The following is a 14736-nucleotide window of genomic DNA, read 5'->3' as shown; positions in this document are numbered from 1 at the left end:
ACACGTAATGTATATAATTATGTACAACATAATACAGAAGTGTGTACATGCGTATAATGATAAAGCAAATACAGTTAAGATATTACCATTTGGTGAAATGCAGGAGAAGTATATAGGGATTTGTTGTACTGAAATTTACAAATTATCAAGATAACTGATAATAAAAAATCCTTCCCTTAAAGATAGTGAGAAATCTGACAAGCAATGAAGTAGAAAAAACAATTATGAACATAGTATCTCAATACTAAAGATATACCAAGGAGAAAATAATGATTACCTCTGGGTGATAAGATAATAGTGATATTTTCTTACTCTACCTTCTAAAATTAGAACTTAATACTTCCTAAGAAAGAAAATTTTAGGAAATAATGGTAATGAATATTGCTAAGTCACAGAGAATGGGAGCAATAACTACAGCATTAATTAGTAAGACATTGGTTTTTCAGAGACTGACCAGTTGAGTGGTGAAGTAGGTAGAAGAGTCAGGATATGTAACAGGAAACTGATCTTGCCATCTAAAACCAAAGTCCAAATCAGCTAGGTTGATCCCCTTGTGGGACCCTCACTAAATCATTTAATCTCTTTTTAAAGAAAGAACACATTAGGTGTGTTTTCTGACAAAGTAGTTCTGTCTTATGCAAGATGATGTTTGCAAAAGAAGTGGAAGAGGGTAATATTTTACCAATTGGATTTAAGAATAAGTGCAAAATTGGGGCGCCTGGGTGGCTCAGTCGGTTAAGCGTCCAACTTCGGCTCAGGTCATGATCCCACAGTTCATGAGTTGGAGTCCCATGTGGGGCTCTGTACTGACAGCTCAGAGCCTGGAGCCTGCTTGGGATTCTGTGTGTCCCTCTCTCTCTGCCCATCCCCCACTCACGCTGTCTCTCTCTCTCAAAAATAAACATTTAAAAAAAAAAAATAAGTACAAAATGAATATAAAAAAAAAACACAGTTCTGAACAACTCTGAAACTTTTGTACATTCGTTAGATTCATTTCTCAGATTCGTTTCTCAGATCTACAGAAGAACACAAAACATAAAACGTCCATTTATGGAAGTTGCCTGGTTGATTCCCCACCTTTGCCTGTAAATGTAATTTTAAGTTGGTCCCTCTCTTTTCACATTACTTATTTCACTCATTTAAATGTTCATTTATTACATCATTATAGATGGTTCTTCCCAACCTCCACATCACAATTAACAGTAAGTCACCTCAAACAAAAGGCAGATCACTGTGATTAAAAGCAAGTATCCCCCAGCTGTTTTGTTTTTTGTTTTTGTTTTTCAGCTATTTCACTCATCAAATGACCTGATCTTTCTGTGCTTCTTTTCTTATCTATACAATGTTATTACCTCATTCACAGATTTGTAGGCATGAAATAAGTTGGTATTATAAAACTTCTAGAATAATTTCCTGTTTAGAGTGATGGTGATGAGGATGATGATGATCAAAGACGGGCATCTAGCAAGCAATAACTAACACATAGTTAATTCTCTCAAAGGTCCATTCTCTACAGGACTAACTTTTAAAATGCTACTCCTCCTTCAAGACAACACTGAAATGTTGCCTCTTCTTGACACCTTCCCTAATGATTCCACAGTGAAAAGTACTCATTTTCTCAAATATTCTATTGTTACAGCATTACCTACTTTTTAAAGTGGCATTTATGTGTTGTATTATGCTATTTACATATATTGTATCCACTAGATTGCTTTTAAGTTCCAAAAATGGAATCCTTCTCTTTACACTGCAGTAGAGCCCCATATATCTTATACACAGCCAGTGACCATTAAGTGTTTAGCTTAAACAACTTAATGTCAGGCCCTTCTGTTTTTGACATTGATATATATTTGGGCAGTATGTGTATAAATAGATTCTACTGACTATACAGATATTTGACTTTTTTATAGTCTATACTGAACATATTACATAGGAAGAAACCTAGATCCAATAATTTTAAAAATCCATTTTAATAAATTGCCAAGTTCAAGACAGCAAAACCACAATGACCCTTGAGATGCCCAGGGTCTAATTATCTAGCAAGGAAAGAGTGGAGAACTACTTATATTGCTTCAACAAAGGCAAGAAATTTCACAAGTCTCCTGAGAAAATAATAAAATCACAACTGAAGATGTATGGACACCCAAACCAGGAATCTACTCAAGGTATTGGCTATTGAAGACTGAAAAGGACAGTTTACATTACATAATACACAGAAGTTATACCTAATAATATCTTTTAGAAACTCTATCATTTGTACTTTTGTGTCTTATGCCTTTCATCTTCTGGAAATTCTAGGTTTTGACTTAGAGGTCTAGTGAGGCCTAATAGACACAGAACAATGTGATATCAACTATTATTTCAAAAAGTGCTGTCAATCCAGTTAGAAACACCTTTTAATTACCCTATTACTAAATTATACAGACTTCTAGTGCTTTTTTCTTTTTAGTATTGTTTTCTAATTTCATTTTCTAAGAAGCTATTGTAAATAAAAAATAATACTAGAAAACACACCTGGAACTTTCAAAACAAGTTTCTATACCAACGCTTCCTTACCCCAGTTTTAATGAAACACACCTGCTGGTTAACAGAAATTCAGTTAAGCATAATTTCATCCCTCCACTTTAACCTTCACAATGACCTAGGAAGTAAAACTTTTTTAACGCCATTTTACAGATGACACAGTAGAGGTACAAACCAATTGGTAACTTTTCAGTCTGTGGGCTAGTGAAAAGCTAAGTAACATGTCCGAGGTGAAGCAACTAGCAAGAAACAGGACAAATTTAGCTCTAGAATTCAAGCTCTAGCCTTCTATTCCACCATCCTACAACATACTAGACAAATTAAGTTTAAAAATTTTTTGTGACACAGATGAAAACTGCCAACATGTGGTCAAGTTTTCATTTAAATAGTACGGTCTTAGGGGTGCCTGGGTGGCTAAGTGGGCTAAGCTCCCACTCTTGGTTTCAGCTCAGGTCATGAGGTCATGTTTCTGAAGGTTCCAGCCAGAGTCCCGTGGTCATAGCAAAGCCTGCTTGGGATTCTCCCCCCCCCCCCCCCCCCTCTCTGCACCTTCCTGGCTCACTCACTCTCTAATAAACTTTAAAAATAAATAAATAAATAAATAAGTAGTATGGTCTTAGAAAACAAGATTATCTGCTACCTATTCATAAATTGCAGCTCAAATTTAATCTGAAGACCGTTTACTTTCTGATCATACACTTACTGTTCACCACGTGACTAACAGCAGCATCTCTGGTAATGTTTTATGCACAGATAGAGCCTGAAAATACACAAAATTCACAACACTACACCGGTTTTAGGAGTTTACATATAGCTCAAGAAGGAGGAAATAACGTATTGTCGTGAAAGTGACCAGTAAGCAATGTGGCAGTATTACCAATACCTAGATTTTACTTTATTTTTTTCTCCTAAACTGTCTAAAATACTTGAACATAAACCCATTCCAGTCCTATTCGTCTTTTTTAACATCATATCCTATTATCCTCCCTTATTGGTCTTTAAACACTTCGAGGTTTTCCCTTAACACTTACTCAGAGGGTCTAACAATAATACAACTAAAACTGTCGTAAACGCCTGAATTTCAATTTGCTCCTTTAGAAAATGTAACAAGACATAGTCCGGCATAGCTGCATCCTGAAACTTAACAAAAGATAACAGTCTACGAAGACAGAGCCAAAAGTGTTTTAACAAGCAAATGGAAAAACCACCGCTGCGGTGGCCCAAAGGCTCCAGGAGGTTGGTGGCCGCGACCTTCCGCCAACACCCGGAGCCCGGTAGGCCTCGATCCCCCCACTCTCCCCGCAGGCTCAAGGCTTAGCTGAAGTTTGCATACAAAAGGACCGGGCCTAGAACAGCTTCCGTCACTCCCGGAATTCCCAACTTGCTGGGGGAGAGAAGGGAAAACAGAGGCGACGGGAGGATCCTCTCCGAAGAAGTGGCGGACACAAGGCCGGCAGGATCGGGAAACAGCAGGCAATAAAAAAAGGCAATAAAACTAACCAAGACACAAAGAAGGGCTAAGAGTGACAAGAGTGAGTTGCCCCGGGGGGGTCCCGAACCACGCAGCGCGACACCTCTCGCTCGCCGGAGGGGCGCTGGGTCAAAGGCCACCCGCAGAAGCTGCGAGCACATTGGCTGGCGGAAGAGCGCGCAGGCGCCCAGTGTAGGTCCCGTACCCGCTGCAGCCGCATCTGCGGGGCCCTGAATCTTCCAGCTACTCACCAGGGAATCCGGCCACCAGCAGACGATCCAGCCAGAGCCGTGAGGGTAGAGAGAAGAGGGAGAGCGGGTGCAGAGAGCCCGCGGCCTCCAGTCAGCGCGCACAACCAGCCCCGCCTCCCCAAAGACGCGCGCTGAGCGTTCCTGCAACCCCGGGGGGCGGGGCTTTGACGCCGGGCTCCGCGAGCCAGCGGGGTGCAGGCTTCCCCCACAGGGGCTCCTCTTATCCGTCAGGGCCTGAGGGGCGTGGACGAATGAGGGGAGAGCTTTTCTGGGCGTTCGGTGCGGGTGGAGAAAAGGGGTGGAGCGGGTTCTAGCCGAACTCCCAACCCCCCCCTCCAACTAGAGATGACCCACCCCTCTCTTAAAAACAGGTCTTCTGAGGTTTCTCTGCGAAAGTCTCACTGATCCGCTGATCGAGGGCAGCTGGTCTTGATGTGGCCTTCCAAAGTTGCATTAACTGACGTACACCGGTTGTTTTCATGCTCTTTAAATTAAGGAACCGTTTTTTGTCTTTTTTTAAAAAACTAGAACTTTTCTTTAAGGCCCTAAGTAGAGAATCAAAGATGACATTTAATTTGCAAATATATTGTATAAAGTCACATTTGTTCTGAAGTAGAGAAATGATTGAAAACAATGAGGCAGGTGTGAAGAACAAGTACTTTGGAGACTGGTTACAGCTGAAGGTTTCCATCTTACATCAGCCTCAGAAGCCAAGAGAATTCCGTATTTTGTTTGGTGACATGGTAACAAGGAAATCCTGACTCACAGTCTAGAACTTGCTGATGTGAACAATTTTGTAAGGGCTGCCTTTAAAGTCAGACTAGATTTTTTAAAAGGAATGTTCATTGTGAAATATGCATATATGAATGTATCCCGTATGTGCACATTTTAAAGAATAATAAAAAGAATACCCTGCTACTCACTACAGAGCTGAAGATGCAGAATACCAGTATTTCTGAGACCTCGGAAGTCCCTTTCCATCTCCCTCCCAGACAGAAATAAACATTATGCTAAATATTGTATTACTTATTTCCTTGCATTTTTGAATATAGTTTTATATGTATAATTCCCTAAAAATATAGTTATCCTGGTGATGTAGATTTTATAATGAATCATACAGCATTTTCCCCCTCTAACTTCTTTTTTCACTACACATTTGGGTTTTGAGATTCATCTATACACAGATACATTTCACATGGACTAGACTGGCACATGATTATCCATAACACCTGTTATTTTTAGAGTTTAAAACTTTTTGCCTGGTAATATCCTCTTTTAATTTGCTCTTTCAGTTTACATTAACCCCTTGCCAATGAAGTTGTGCAGTTTATAAATGCTTAGTGGCTATTTGGGTTTCTGTGGAATGCCTGTTCTCAATTTTGACTCACTTTTTATAGGCTTGTTGCTTTTGAAAATTAATTTGTTAAAAAAATTAATTTGTAGATAATCTTTATATATTTTTAAAGCTTAAATACTTCTCTGTTGTTAGTTATATGTGTTTCAAATAGCTTCTCTCAGTTTGTGGATTGTATTTTAACTTTCTGTGGTCTCTTTTGATGAACAAAAGCTATATATTTTAAGGTACTGCTAGCTGATAACAAATTTGTACATTATAATTTCATGCTTTTTGCTTTCTTGTTTACAAGAGGCTTCCCAACCTTAGACCATGAGATATACTCTTTTGTTTTCTACATTTTTGAAGTTCAATTATGAAATATTTTCAGACACAGAAAAATACAGATAATAACATAGTGAACACCCATGCACTCTACATAATGAAAATTTTTTCAAGCCCCTCTTTCTTATGATTCTTCTTTAAAATTGCCTTAGCTACTCTTGGCTCTTTGCTCTCTCATATAAACTTTAGGATGAGTCCATTAAGATCCATAAAAAACCCTATTTGGATTTTGATTGGAATGGAATTGACTTTATAGAGTAACTTAGCAAAAAATGTCTTATCAGTGAACATGGGACAATTATCCATTTATTCAGGTCTTTTATAGCCTGTAATGCTTTGTATTTTATTAAAGTTTTAAACAACTTTCATTACACAGGGTCTTAGATTTTCTTCCTAAAATTGGAGCTATCCTTCTTTAAATTACATTTTCTAATTGGCTATTAATAGTTTATAAAAAGGGCACCAATTTTTGTACATTGGTCTCATATCCATAAAATTTTGCTGAATTTTTTGTGTTTGCTTTGTTACTTTGTTACCTCTCTGGATATTTTATGTAAATAACCATGTCATGTATAAATAAGGGTAATTCTTTTCCTTCTTTTTCATTTCTTAAACCACTTATTCATTTTTCTTTTCTTTTGTATTAACAGGACCTTCAGTACAATATTTTAAACTTTTTTTTTTTTTTTTTTAGGGGAGAGACAGAAGAAGAGAAAGAAACTATCCCAAGCAGGCTCCTCATTGTTAGTACAGAGCCTGATGTGGGTCTCAAACTCACGAACCCAACCGTGAGATCATGACCTGAGCCGAAATCAAGAGTCAGATGCTTAACCAACTGAGCCACCCAGATGTCCCATACAACGTTAGTGGAAATAATGATAGCGTCTTTATCTTGTCCCTGACTTTACTGAAGTGTTTCTAAAATTTTATCATGAAATAATGCTTGCTATGGGCTTTTGGTAGATACTTTATCAGGTTTATTAAGGTTTCTATTTATAGTTACTAATTTTTTAAATCAAGAATGGTTATTTTATTGATTTTTTCTTCATGTTTTGAAATAATTATTCCCTCCTCTAATATTTTTATGGGAGTTATTATATTAATAAATATTCTGATGTTGAATAAAAGAAAGGTTATTTTATAAATATATCCAATGCATACCTACTTAAAAATGGTTTGATTATGCCTGCCACCATAAATAAATTAGGGTAAATAGATTCTCATTGCATCACTTTTTCTACCCATCAGTTTCAATGTATAACAATATTTATAAATTGGATTGGGATCACAGCTAATGCCCATCCTATAAGTCTTACTGTTCTATTGGCCCCTTATCCCTTGCTAATGGCAAGAAATGTTGAAATATCACTTATAGAGACAATGTTATCCTTTTTTTTCACATCACTTTTTTTTTCAAAATATTTTTGTGTAGATTACTTACTTATTGGGAGGTATGGTAACAATATTTTGTCGTAATGATCACATATATATTTTTACGTGATAAATCTTGAATTTCTCAAATATAGGATGGCTATAATTCCTGCCAAGTTCAATTGTCTATTTTTCATATATACTTTAACTAAAAAAAGTAGCACTGGAAAATATGCCATTCATTTAAAGATGGATTCCCAGAAGGAAAAACATGAGAGCTGCATGTAAATTGATTTTGTGTAGTAAAGAGACATTTTAAATGTATTGCATCAGGGTGGTCGGGAAAAATGGGGAGAAAATAATCCAAATTTTCCTTATCAAATTCTTGTTGAGAACTATTCTAACACATTAAACTAATAGTAGCTTTTGGCTTCTCTGAATTACTATTATTATTATAATAGTCTCTACCTGACAAGATCCTGGGGGTTGATCTTATCTTGCTACTAGTGAAACAGCATCCATTTCTCTTTTGGCATTAGCAGCAAAGATCCTTCTCCTTATTTCCCAGGCTTGTGCACACTTGTATACCTACAGTCATCCTTTTCCCTGTCTCAATTTCAGTGAGCCTCAGAAATACACAAAATATACAGTGTGTGAGGAGGTATACCAGTTAAGACACGCTTTAGTTGCATAAAACAGAATACTAAAATAACAGTTCACATTTGTAAAACAGAGAAAATATTTCATAAAACTGAACTAAATAGCCTGCTTGGAGTGTACATTGTGGGCACTGTGGTTCTGACTATCCAAGACCCTATGTGGTAATTTCTAAGGTGTTAAGGAGGTCAATATCCTGCATACATGTAACACATTACTGGCTCCCTGAATGAGAAGCTCTTCCCTAGCTAATTAAATTCACTTCACCACAACACATCACCACATTAGGAGTCTTCAGGGACCTGGGGCTCCAGCAAGTATGCTGATGGGATGATAGAAGACACAATGCATGCTCCTGTGGCTTGTGGATAGCGTGAGAAGTCATCCATTAAGGGAGAGGACTAAGTTTGGACAATCTCCTTATCAGTGCTGTATAAGTCTTCCATAGACTAGGATTATTACTCAGTTCTGCATCTTGTAATTTTATCTTATAGCCTAGTGCATGTCTTTCTAGTTGTTTTTTTTCTGTTGAAGTAATGGGGGATATGGAAAAAGGTGAGACATCAATGTCCTTTTGACCATGAGAAAGAAGTTTTGACATGTCTCTTTTATGTTTGGCTAGTGAATGCACACCACTTCATGCTTTAAACTCTATATTCTGTTTTATTACAGTCACAAGAGGACTATCAGAATTGTAGTAATAGAATTTAAATCCAGATCTGTATATTCCAGGAAGAAGGGCTTTCTGAGAGTGCAAGTTGATTAAGTGCATAACGGCAGCTGGGTCAAGTTGTAACTAGTGGGGCAGAATTTCTCACCGGTCTTTCTGCTTTCATATGTAGATTTTCCACTCCCCTCTTTTCTGTACTATGGTATTTCATGGTAAACTCATAAATTTATCATTAACCATAACTAGCAAATAGGTATGTGGCCTTAAAACAGAGAATGCTGCCCTCAGGACTGACACTCTCTTACTTTGATTTACTAGGATTCTAAATTGCTTTAGAATTTCTACTTGTATCAATTTTTAAAATTGATAAATTGGTGGCAATAATTAGCAAGAGAGAGAGAGAGAGAGTTATCTAAGTGTTTAAATTGAAACAAGAAAGGAATTTGTATCCTGAAATTTGGGAAAAGGGAATTTGAATCCCTTACTGCACTATAAAAGACTACTGTCTCCTTGACAGCATGGATTTTGCCCTTTTTATATGTCCAGAGCCACAATAGTTATTGACATATAACAAGAATACAACAAATAATTTATTTGGGGGATAAAAGAATAAAAGACTAAGAGGTTACTTACTCATTATTATTTAATCCTACTTTCTGAGATATACTGTTTGCTCTAGTCCTAGAACTGTCTTTACTGTGTGTCACCTGAATACTTGATGTCTTTTTTCCCCTCCAGTCCTTGAAGTTTCATTAGAATCTGCTAGATGTATTATGTCATTTTATCCCTTTGTTCATCACTCCACTTACCTGACATCTCTTCTCAGTTCTTGTCCACATCCTCTCTTCTCAATGTTAGATTTCTTTTTTGCAAGCAAGAGAAACTGAATCTGGCAAACTAAAGCACAAATAGAGTACAGCAGGAAGGTAAAGACAGGAAATTGGGCAATGGGTGGGAACCCAGAAGCACTGGACTATTGGGAGCACAGCCTCACAAAACAGTACAGATTAAGGCACTGATGTTTTCAAGTGCGCACTGACCTCTCAGTATCATTGACACCACCATGAAGAATTTCTCAATTCTGCCTGCATTATTTGCCTTATTTATTCAAGATTCAGGTCTTTGTTTGGAAAAATCTGATTAGCTAAGCCTAGGCTATATGTCTGTATCTTCTTAGCTTCCTTGAATGGAAGGCAGTTCTTTTGACTTCCTTAATGGGAAGTGGGGCACAAGACACACACTATAGTATTCCTCCAAAACCAGAAGGATTTTTGGATCCTAATAAACAAACAAATGCAATTAATCCCAAAACAAAAAGTTCAATTATTTATTATGCTATGCTTCAATGTTCATGTAAAGTCTACCTTCTCCATGACTATTGTGTCACACTGAATGGTACATTTTTAATCTCTATTGCATTTATAGGCAGTACTATGAAACACACCAATAATTTATTAATTAAATTGTCATGCCATTATTTACATCACATTTTGCTTTATAAAGGTTTAACTAGGATCTTGACACTATTTGGGATGCAAAGGATATAACTCCCAAGAAGTCTCCTGAATAGAAGACCAAAGCCTCCACCAGCTGATGGCAGCAGGCAATTCAGAGATCTAAACTCTTATCCATCACCCTAGTGCTCTAATATTTCACCAAGTGCATCCTGAGATCTTGAGTACCTACCGGTCTTCACAACAAAGAATCCAGTCTAACTCTATCTCACATAAATTCCTGAATTGTGACACAGGTCAAAGAAGAAACTGGCCTTGAAAGGTCATGTCTGTAACTCAGAGCTGTGTCAATTCCCTGGCCTTGTAGCGGCCACAGGGGCTAAGGTGCCTTCTTTACTCATTAGTAGAGGTTCTTCTAGGATTGATTCACACCCCAGTATTAAACTCAACTGCTGTGGTCTCAATGCTTATATCCTTTCAAAATATGTTGAAACCAAATTCCTCAGGTGATGCTACCAGGAGGTGAGGACTTGTGGAAGTGAAGACTTTGGAGGTGCTTAGGTCATGAAAGAAGAGCCCTAATGAATGGCTATAGTGCCCTTATAAAAGAGGATCCAGAGAGACCCCTTGCCCCTTTCTGCCATATGAGGATAAAATAAGAAGTATATGACCCAGAAGAGGGCTTTCACCTGACCATACACCCTAATCTTGAACTTCCAGCCTCCAGAACTGTGAAAAATAAATGCTTGATGTTTATAAATCATCAGGTTATCATATTTTGTTATAACATCCCTAAACAGACTAAGAAACCAATTAAATAGGCTAAGTCCTTTTGACAAAAGCTCTTTTCATTTCTGATTTCAGCACTTGACCAGGTCATAGCACTCCAAATGATGGAGATGGGAGAGTTCCCGTGTCATTACCTTCCATACAGAGGTAGTAGAACATTCACTTCTGGTCGATTGATGCTGCTGAATTGAATGCAATACTGACTGGGTATGGGCCATCTCTGCTGGCAAGACGCTATTCCAAATGGCAGTTGAGATAGACGCATGTCTTTAGTTGAAAGCTGGGTCGACAAAGGGGTAACAGCACTTCCTGAGTGGGGAAACTACTCCATATAGCTTGGTACAGAGCCTCAGTGTTTTAAGGGAAGGAGTTTCATGTGTTGTGATTGAGCATTAGTTATATACCCTAACTAGCAAATCCCCAAATGTCGTACTACTTATAGTCCAGATTTTTCAGAGTTCTTTTCTAAGGCATTAGGGTTTGGGTTTTTCTTTACCTTTCCAGGATACCATAGACTCCTAAACCACATCGACCTAACCTTTCTTCTGCCAGAAAACCACAATCTCCTGATTTAAAAAAAAAAAAAAAAAAAAAAAAAGCAGTCTGCAAAGTCACTAAAGGGAAAAAAAAGGCTTGTTATTTCTTAAGATAGATGAGCCCACTCATCCTCTATTTATATAAGAGAGAACACAAGTAATTTTTCTCAGCAGTGTCTGCTGCAAGGTGATTTTCTGTGCCTGCTTATTCTAAGAAGTAGCTGGCAATTTCTCTTGCTAAAAGAGTAAAAGAAAGAACATGCATTTATTCTCTGATAAAATATTCCTCTATTAGAGAACGCAATTAAAAAGCAGGTCTGTGCCTTGTACATCTTTTCTGCCTCCCACAATGTCAAGCTCCTTGAGCACAGATGCAAAGATGTCTAATTCACTGCTGGGTCTCCAATATCCAGCATGTAGCAGGTGCATGTGGTAGGATGAGTAATGGTCCCCAAAGAGATCTAGGTCCAAATCCTCTGAACCTATGAATGTTACTTTATATGGCAAAAGAGATTTTGCAGATGTGATTAAGTAGCTTTAGATGAAGACTGTCTGTGTGGGCCCTAACTATCACCACAAGTGTCCTTTTCAGAGCCAGGGAAAGGAAAATTTGACCGAGAAGGCAATGTGGCTCCTGAGCAAAATGCCATGCTGGCAGCTTTAAAGATTGGGGAAGGAGCTGCAAGGTAAGGAAGGAAAGGAAGGCAGCTCTAGAAGCTGGAAAAGGCAAAAACAAACAAAACAAACAAAACAAAAACAAGCAAGCAAACAAAACACAAAAACAAAAAACAAAAAAACAGATACTTCCCTGAGCCTTCAAAGGGAAAGTGACCAAGCCAACACCTTGATTTCAGCTCAGTGGAACTGACTTCAGGATTCTGAATTCCAGAACTGCAAGAAAATAAAATGAATGTTTTTTTTAAGCTACCAAGTTTGTACTAAATGGTTCCAGCAAGCAAAGGAAACTAATACAGTGCTCAGTAAATGTGTTGAATAAATAAAACAATGAACAGTGAGGATTCAGTAAATATTATATTAATTATAAGATACCCCGGTTGGTATAAAAATGGTGTGTGAGAAGAAAAACAGTAGATGTACTGTTTACTCTTCTTTTTATTGTGGACGTTAAAATGCTGTTTTGGATGTGAGAGAATTATCTGTCAAATGTATGTACAGAGTTAAAGTTAATCACACTGATCTAACTTGGGGTTTTTATTCATCGAATCTTATTCCGGTTGTTTTGGCTGTTTTATTTTGTTGAGATTCCTCAGTATGTTAGTTTTATAATAATTGATTTTATTTGAATATGCAATTATTCACAGTTTTGGGGATGGTGGTGCCTACTGTCAGAATTCATCAGTTCAGAAGAAACATCTGCCTTCTAGGAACTTTCTGTCTAGAAGATACAGAGACACATAGCATGTGGTTTATATTAATTATCCTCTTACCACTCTATGGGCTACTTCAATTATATTTGTAGATGTCTATATTTTCTTTTTTTAAATCACTTATTCATTTATTTTTGAGAGAGAAAGTGCAAGAAGGGAAGGGGCAGAGAGAGAGAAGGAGACAGAGAATCTGAAGCAGGCTCCAGGCTCCTAGCTGTCAGTGCAGAGCTGGACATGGGGCTTGAACCCACGAACCATGACATCGTGACCTGAGCTGAAATCGGACACTTAACTGATTAGCCACCCAGGCACCCCAATATCTATACTTTCAAGAGTTTGTGTTCCTATAAGGAGGGCTTTCCTTCATTCATCTGTCTATTTTTATAGCACCTAACTCAATGCCTTTCAGATAGCAAGTCTTAAAACATGTTTTTTTAATTGAAAAGAAATTAATGGCCAGAAATTCATTCTCTATTGACTCAGTAAAAAACAAAGCACTGTGTGTGCGTGTGTGTGTGTGTGTGTGTGTGCACGCAGCACACACATTTATTTATTCATGTGTATGATAAAAACTTGGTAGTAACATTTTTATGTTCCTGCTTCTTTCGAAGTAAGTTATTTGAGTATGATGTTTAATCATCTTTTAGAATTAAAAAAGTGCAAAAACAAAGGCCGAACTTACCAAATTACCATTTATGATCCCACAGCAAATAAAACAAATAAACATGTATTCTCTAAACACTCTCTTAATATTTCATGATTCATTAGAAAAATATAATATGCTCCCAGAAAGATTAGAAACATAGTTTTACACATATATTTTAACTGCTTTTATATGTTTAAAATTCATTTCAAAGTATAAAATATCTTTATTTTGCAACATTAACTTTTCTATTTTGTACAACTTGTTCACGAAAAGTATAGAAGAAAATATCAAACGAATTAGAAAGTACAGACTTCAAAAACTATTTTCAACTGAGTACCAATGATATTTAGCGCATTTAAAAAAACAAGATAAAGAAATTTTTAATTGGGTTTACCAAGGAACATAATACGTTGGCTTCCCCAATATTTTTCTCCAAAATTTCCCTTTCGATTTTGATTTTCTCTTATGTGTTCAAACTCCCTGGATGATTCTTATCTTCCTAGTTCTCCCTGTGGTATTTTTGCCTCCAGGCCTGAGATTTCTATTCCCTCCAGTTCTTGCTGTGGGAAGCCCTGTGATATTTCCCACCTAAACTAATCTGCAGTTCTGAACATTCTGACTGGGGGTACCTGGCTTAGGCTCATTAGCTCTCCCTTTCATTACACCAGACTTGCATCTCCTGGTGCTTTGTTGGAGTTATGGCAACTCATAGAATTTTAGAGTGTGAGAGGATACCAGAAGTCAGCTGGACAGCAGGTTTTTAGTAAAACAATCTCTTCTACAACACTCCAAACACATGGTAACTATACTTTGCTTGGAAGGCAACAGACTCCCACAAAGTCAGGACAACTTGCTGCAAATTTTCCCTCAAACAAAGTCTAAACGAAGTCTATCCCTTCTGTACATTGATCCTAGGCCTTTTTTTTTTTAAAGTTTATTTATTTTGAGAGAGGGAAAGAAAGAGAGAGATGGAGAGAGAGAGAGAGAGAGAGAGAGAGAGAGAGAGAGAATCCCAAACAAACTCCACACTGCCAGTGCAGAGCCCAATGTAGGGCTCAAACTCATGAACTGTGAGATCATGACCTAAGTGAAAATCAAGAGTCAGGCACCCAGATGCCCTAATCCTAGCTCTTTTTATGGAGCTGCAGAAAATACTATAATCCCTCTTCTAGAAGAAAGCCCTAAAAATAAATGAATATGTTTCTAATTTTCTTTCCAAATTTTTAGACAGGAGCATTTGACCCCTTTAAAAATCCTCTGTGACTTTGTAGCAGAATAAAGAATTAAGTTGCCAGTAAAGAA

At 37.4% G+C, this 14736-nt stretch overlaps 1 protein-coding gene across 1 annotated transcript in view; it reads right to left on the bottom strand.

Moving 5' to 3' along the window:
- MANEA (mannosidase endo-alpha) overlaps positions 1–4463 on the bottom strand; it is a 71398-nt gene extending 66935 nt beyond the window's left edge. Inside the window, exon 1 of the mRNA XM_049654014.1 lies at positions 4246–4463. The gene's annotated coding sequence lies outside the window, so the exon portion shown is untranslated. The remainder of the gene's footprint in view (positions 1–4245) is intronic.
- Positions 4464–14736: the final 10273 nt, after the last annotated feature.

This window comes from Panthera uncia (genome assembly GCF_023721935.1).
Source record: "Panthera uncia isolate 11264 chromosome B2 unlocalized genomic scaffold, Puncia_PCG_1.0 HiC_scaffold_24, whole genome shotgun sequence".
In the NCBI taxonomy this organism is placed as follows: Eukaryota; Metazoa; Chordata; class Mammalia; order Carnivora; family Felidae; genus Panthera; species Panthera uncia.
The sequence above is the reverse complement of the archived record's forward strand: the minus strand, read 5'-3'. Positions and strand labels throughout refer to the sequence as shown.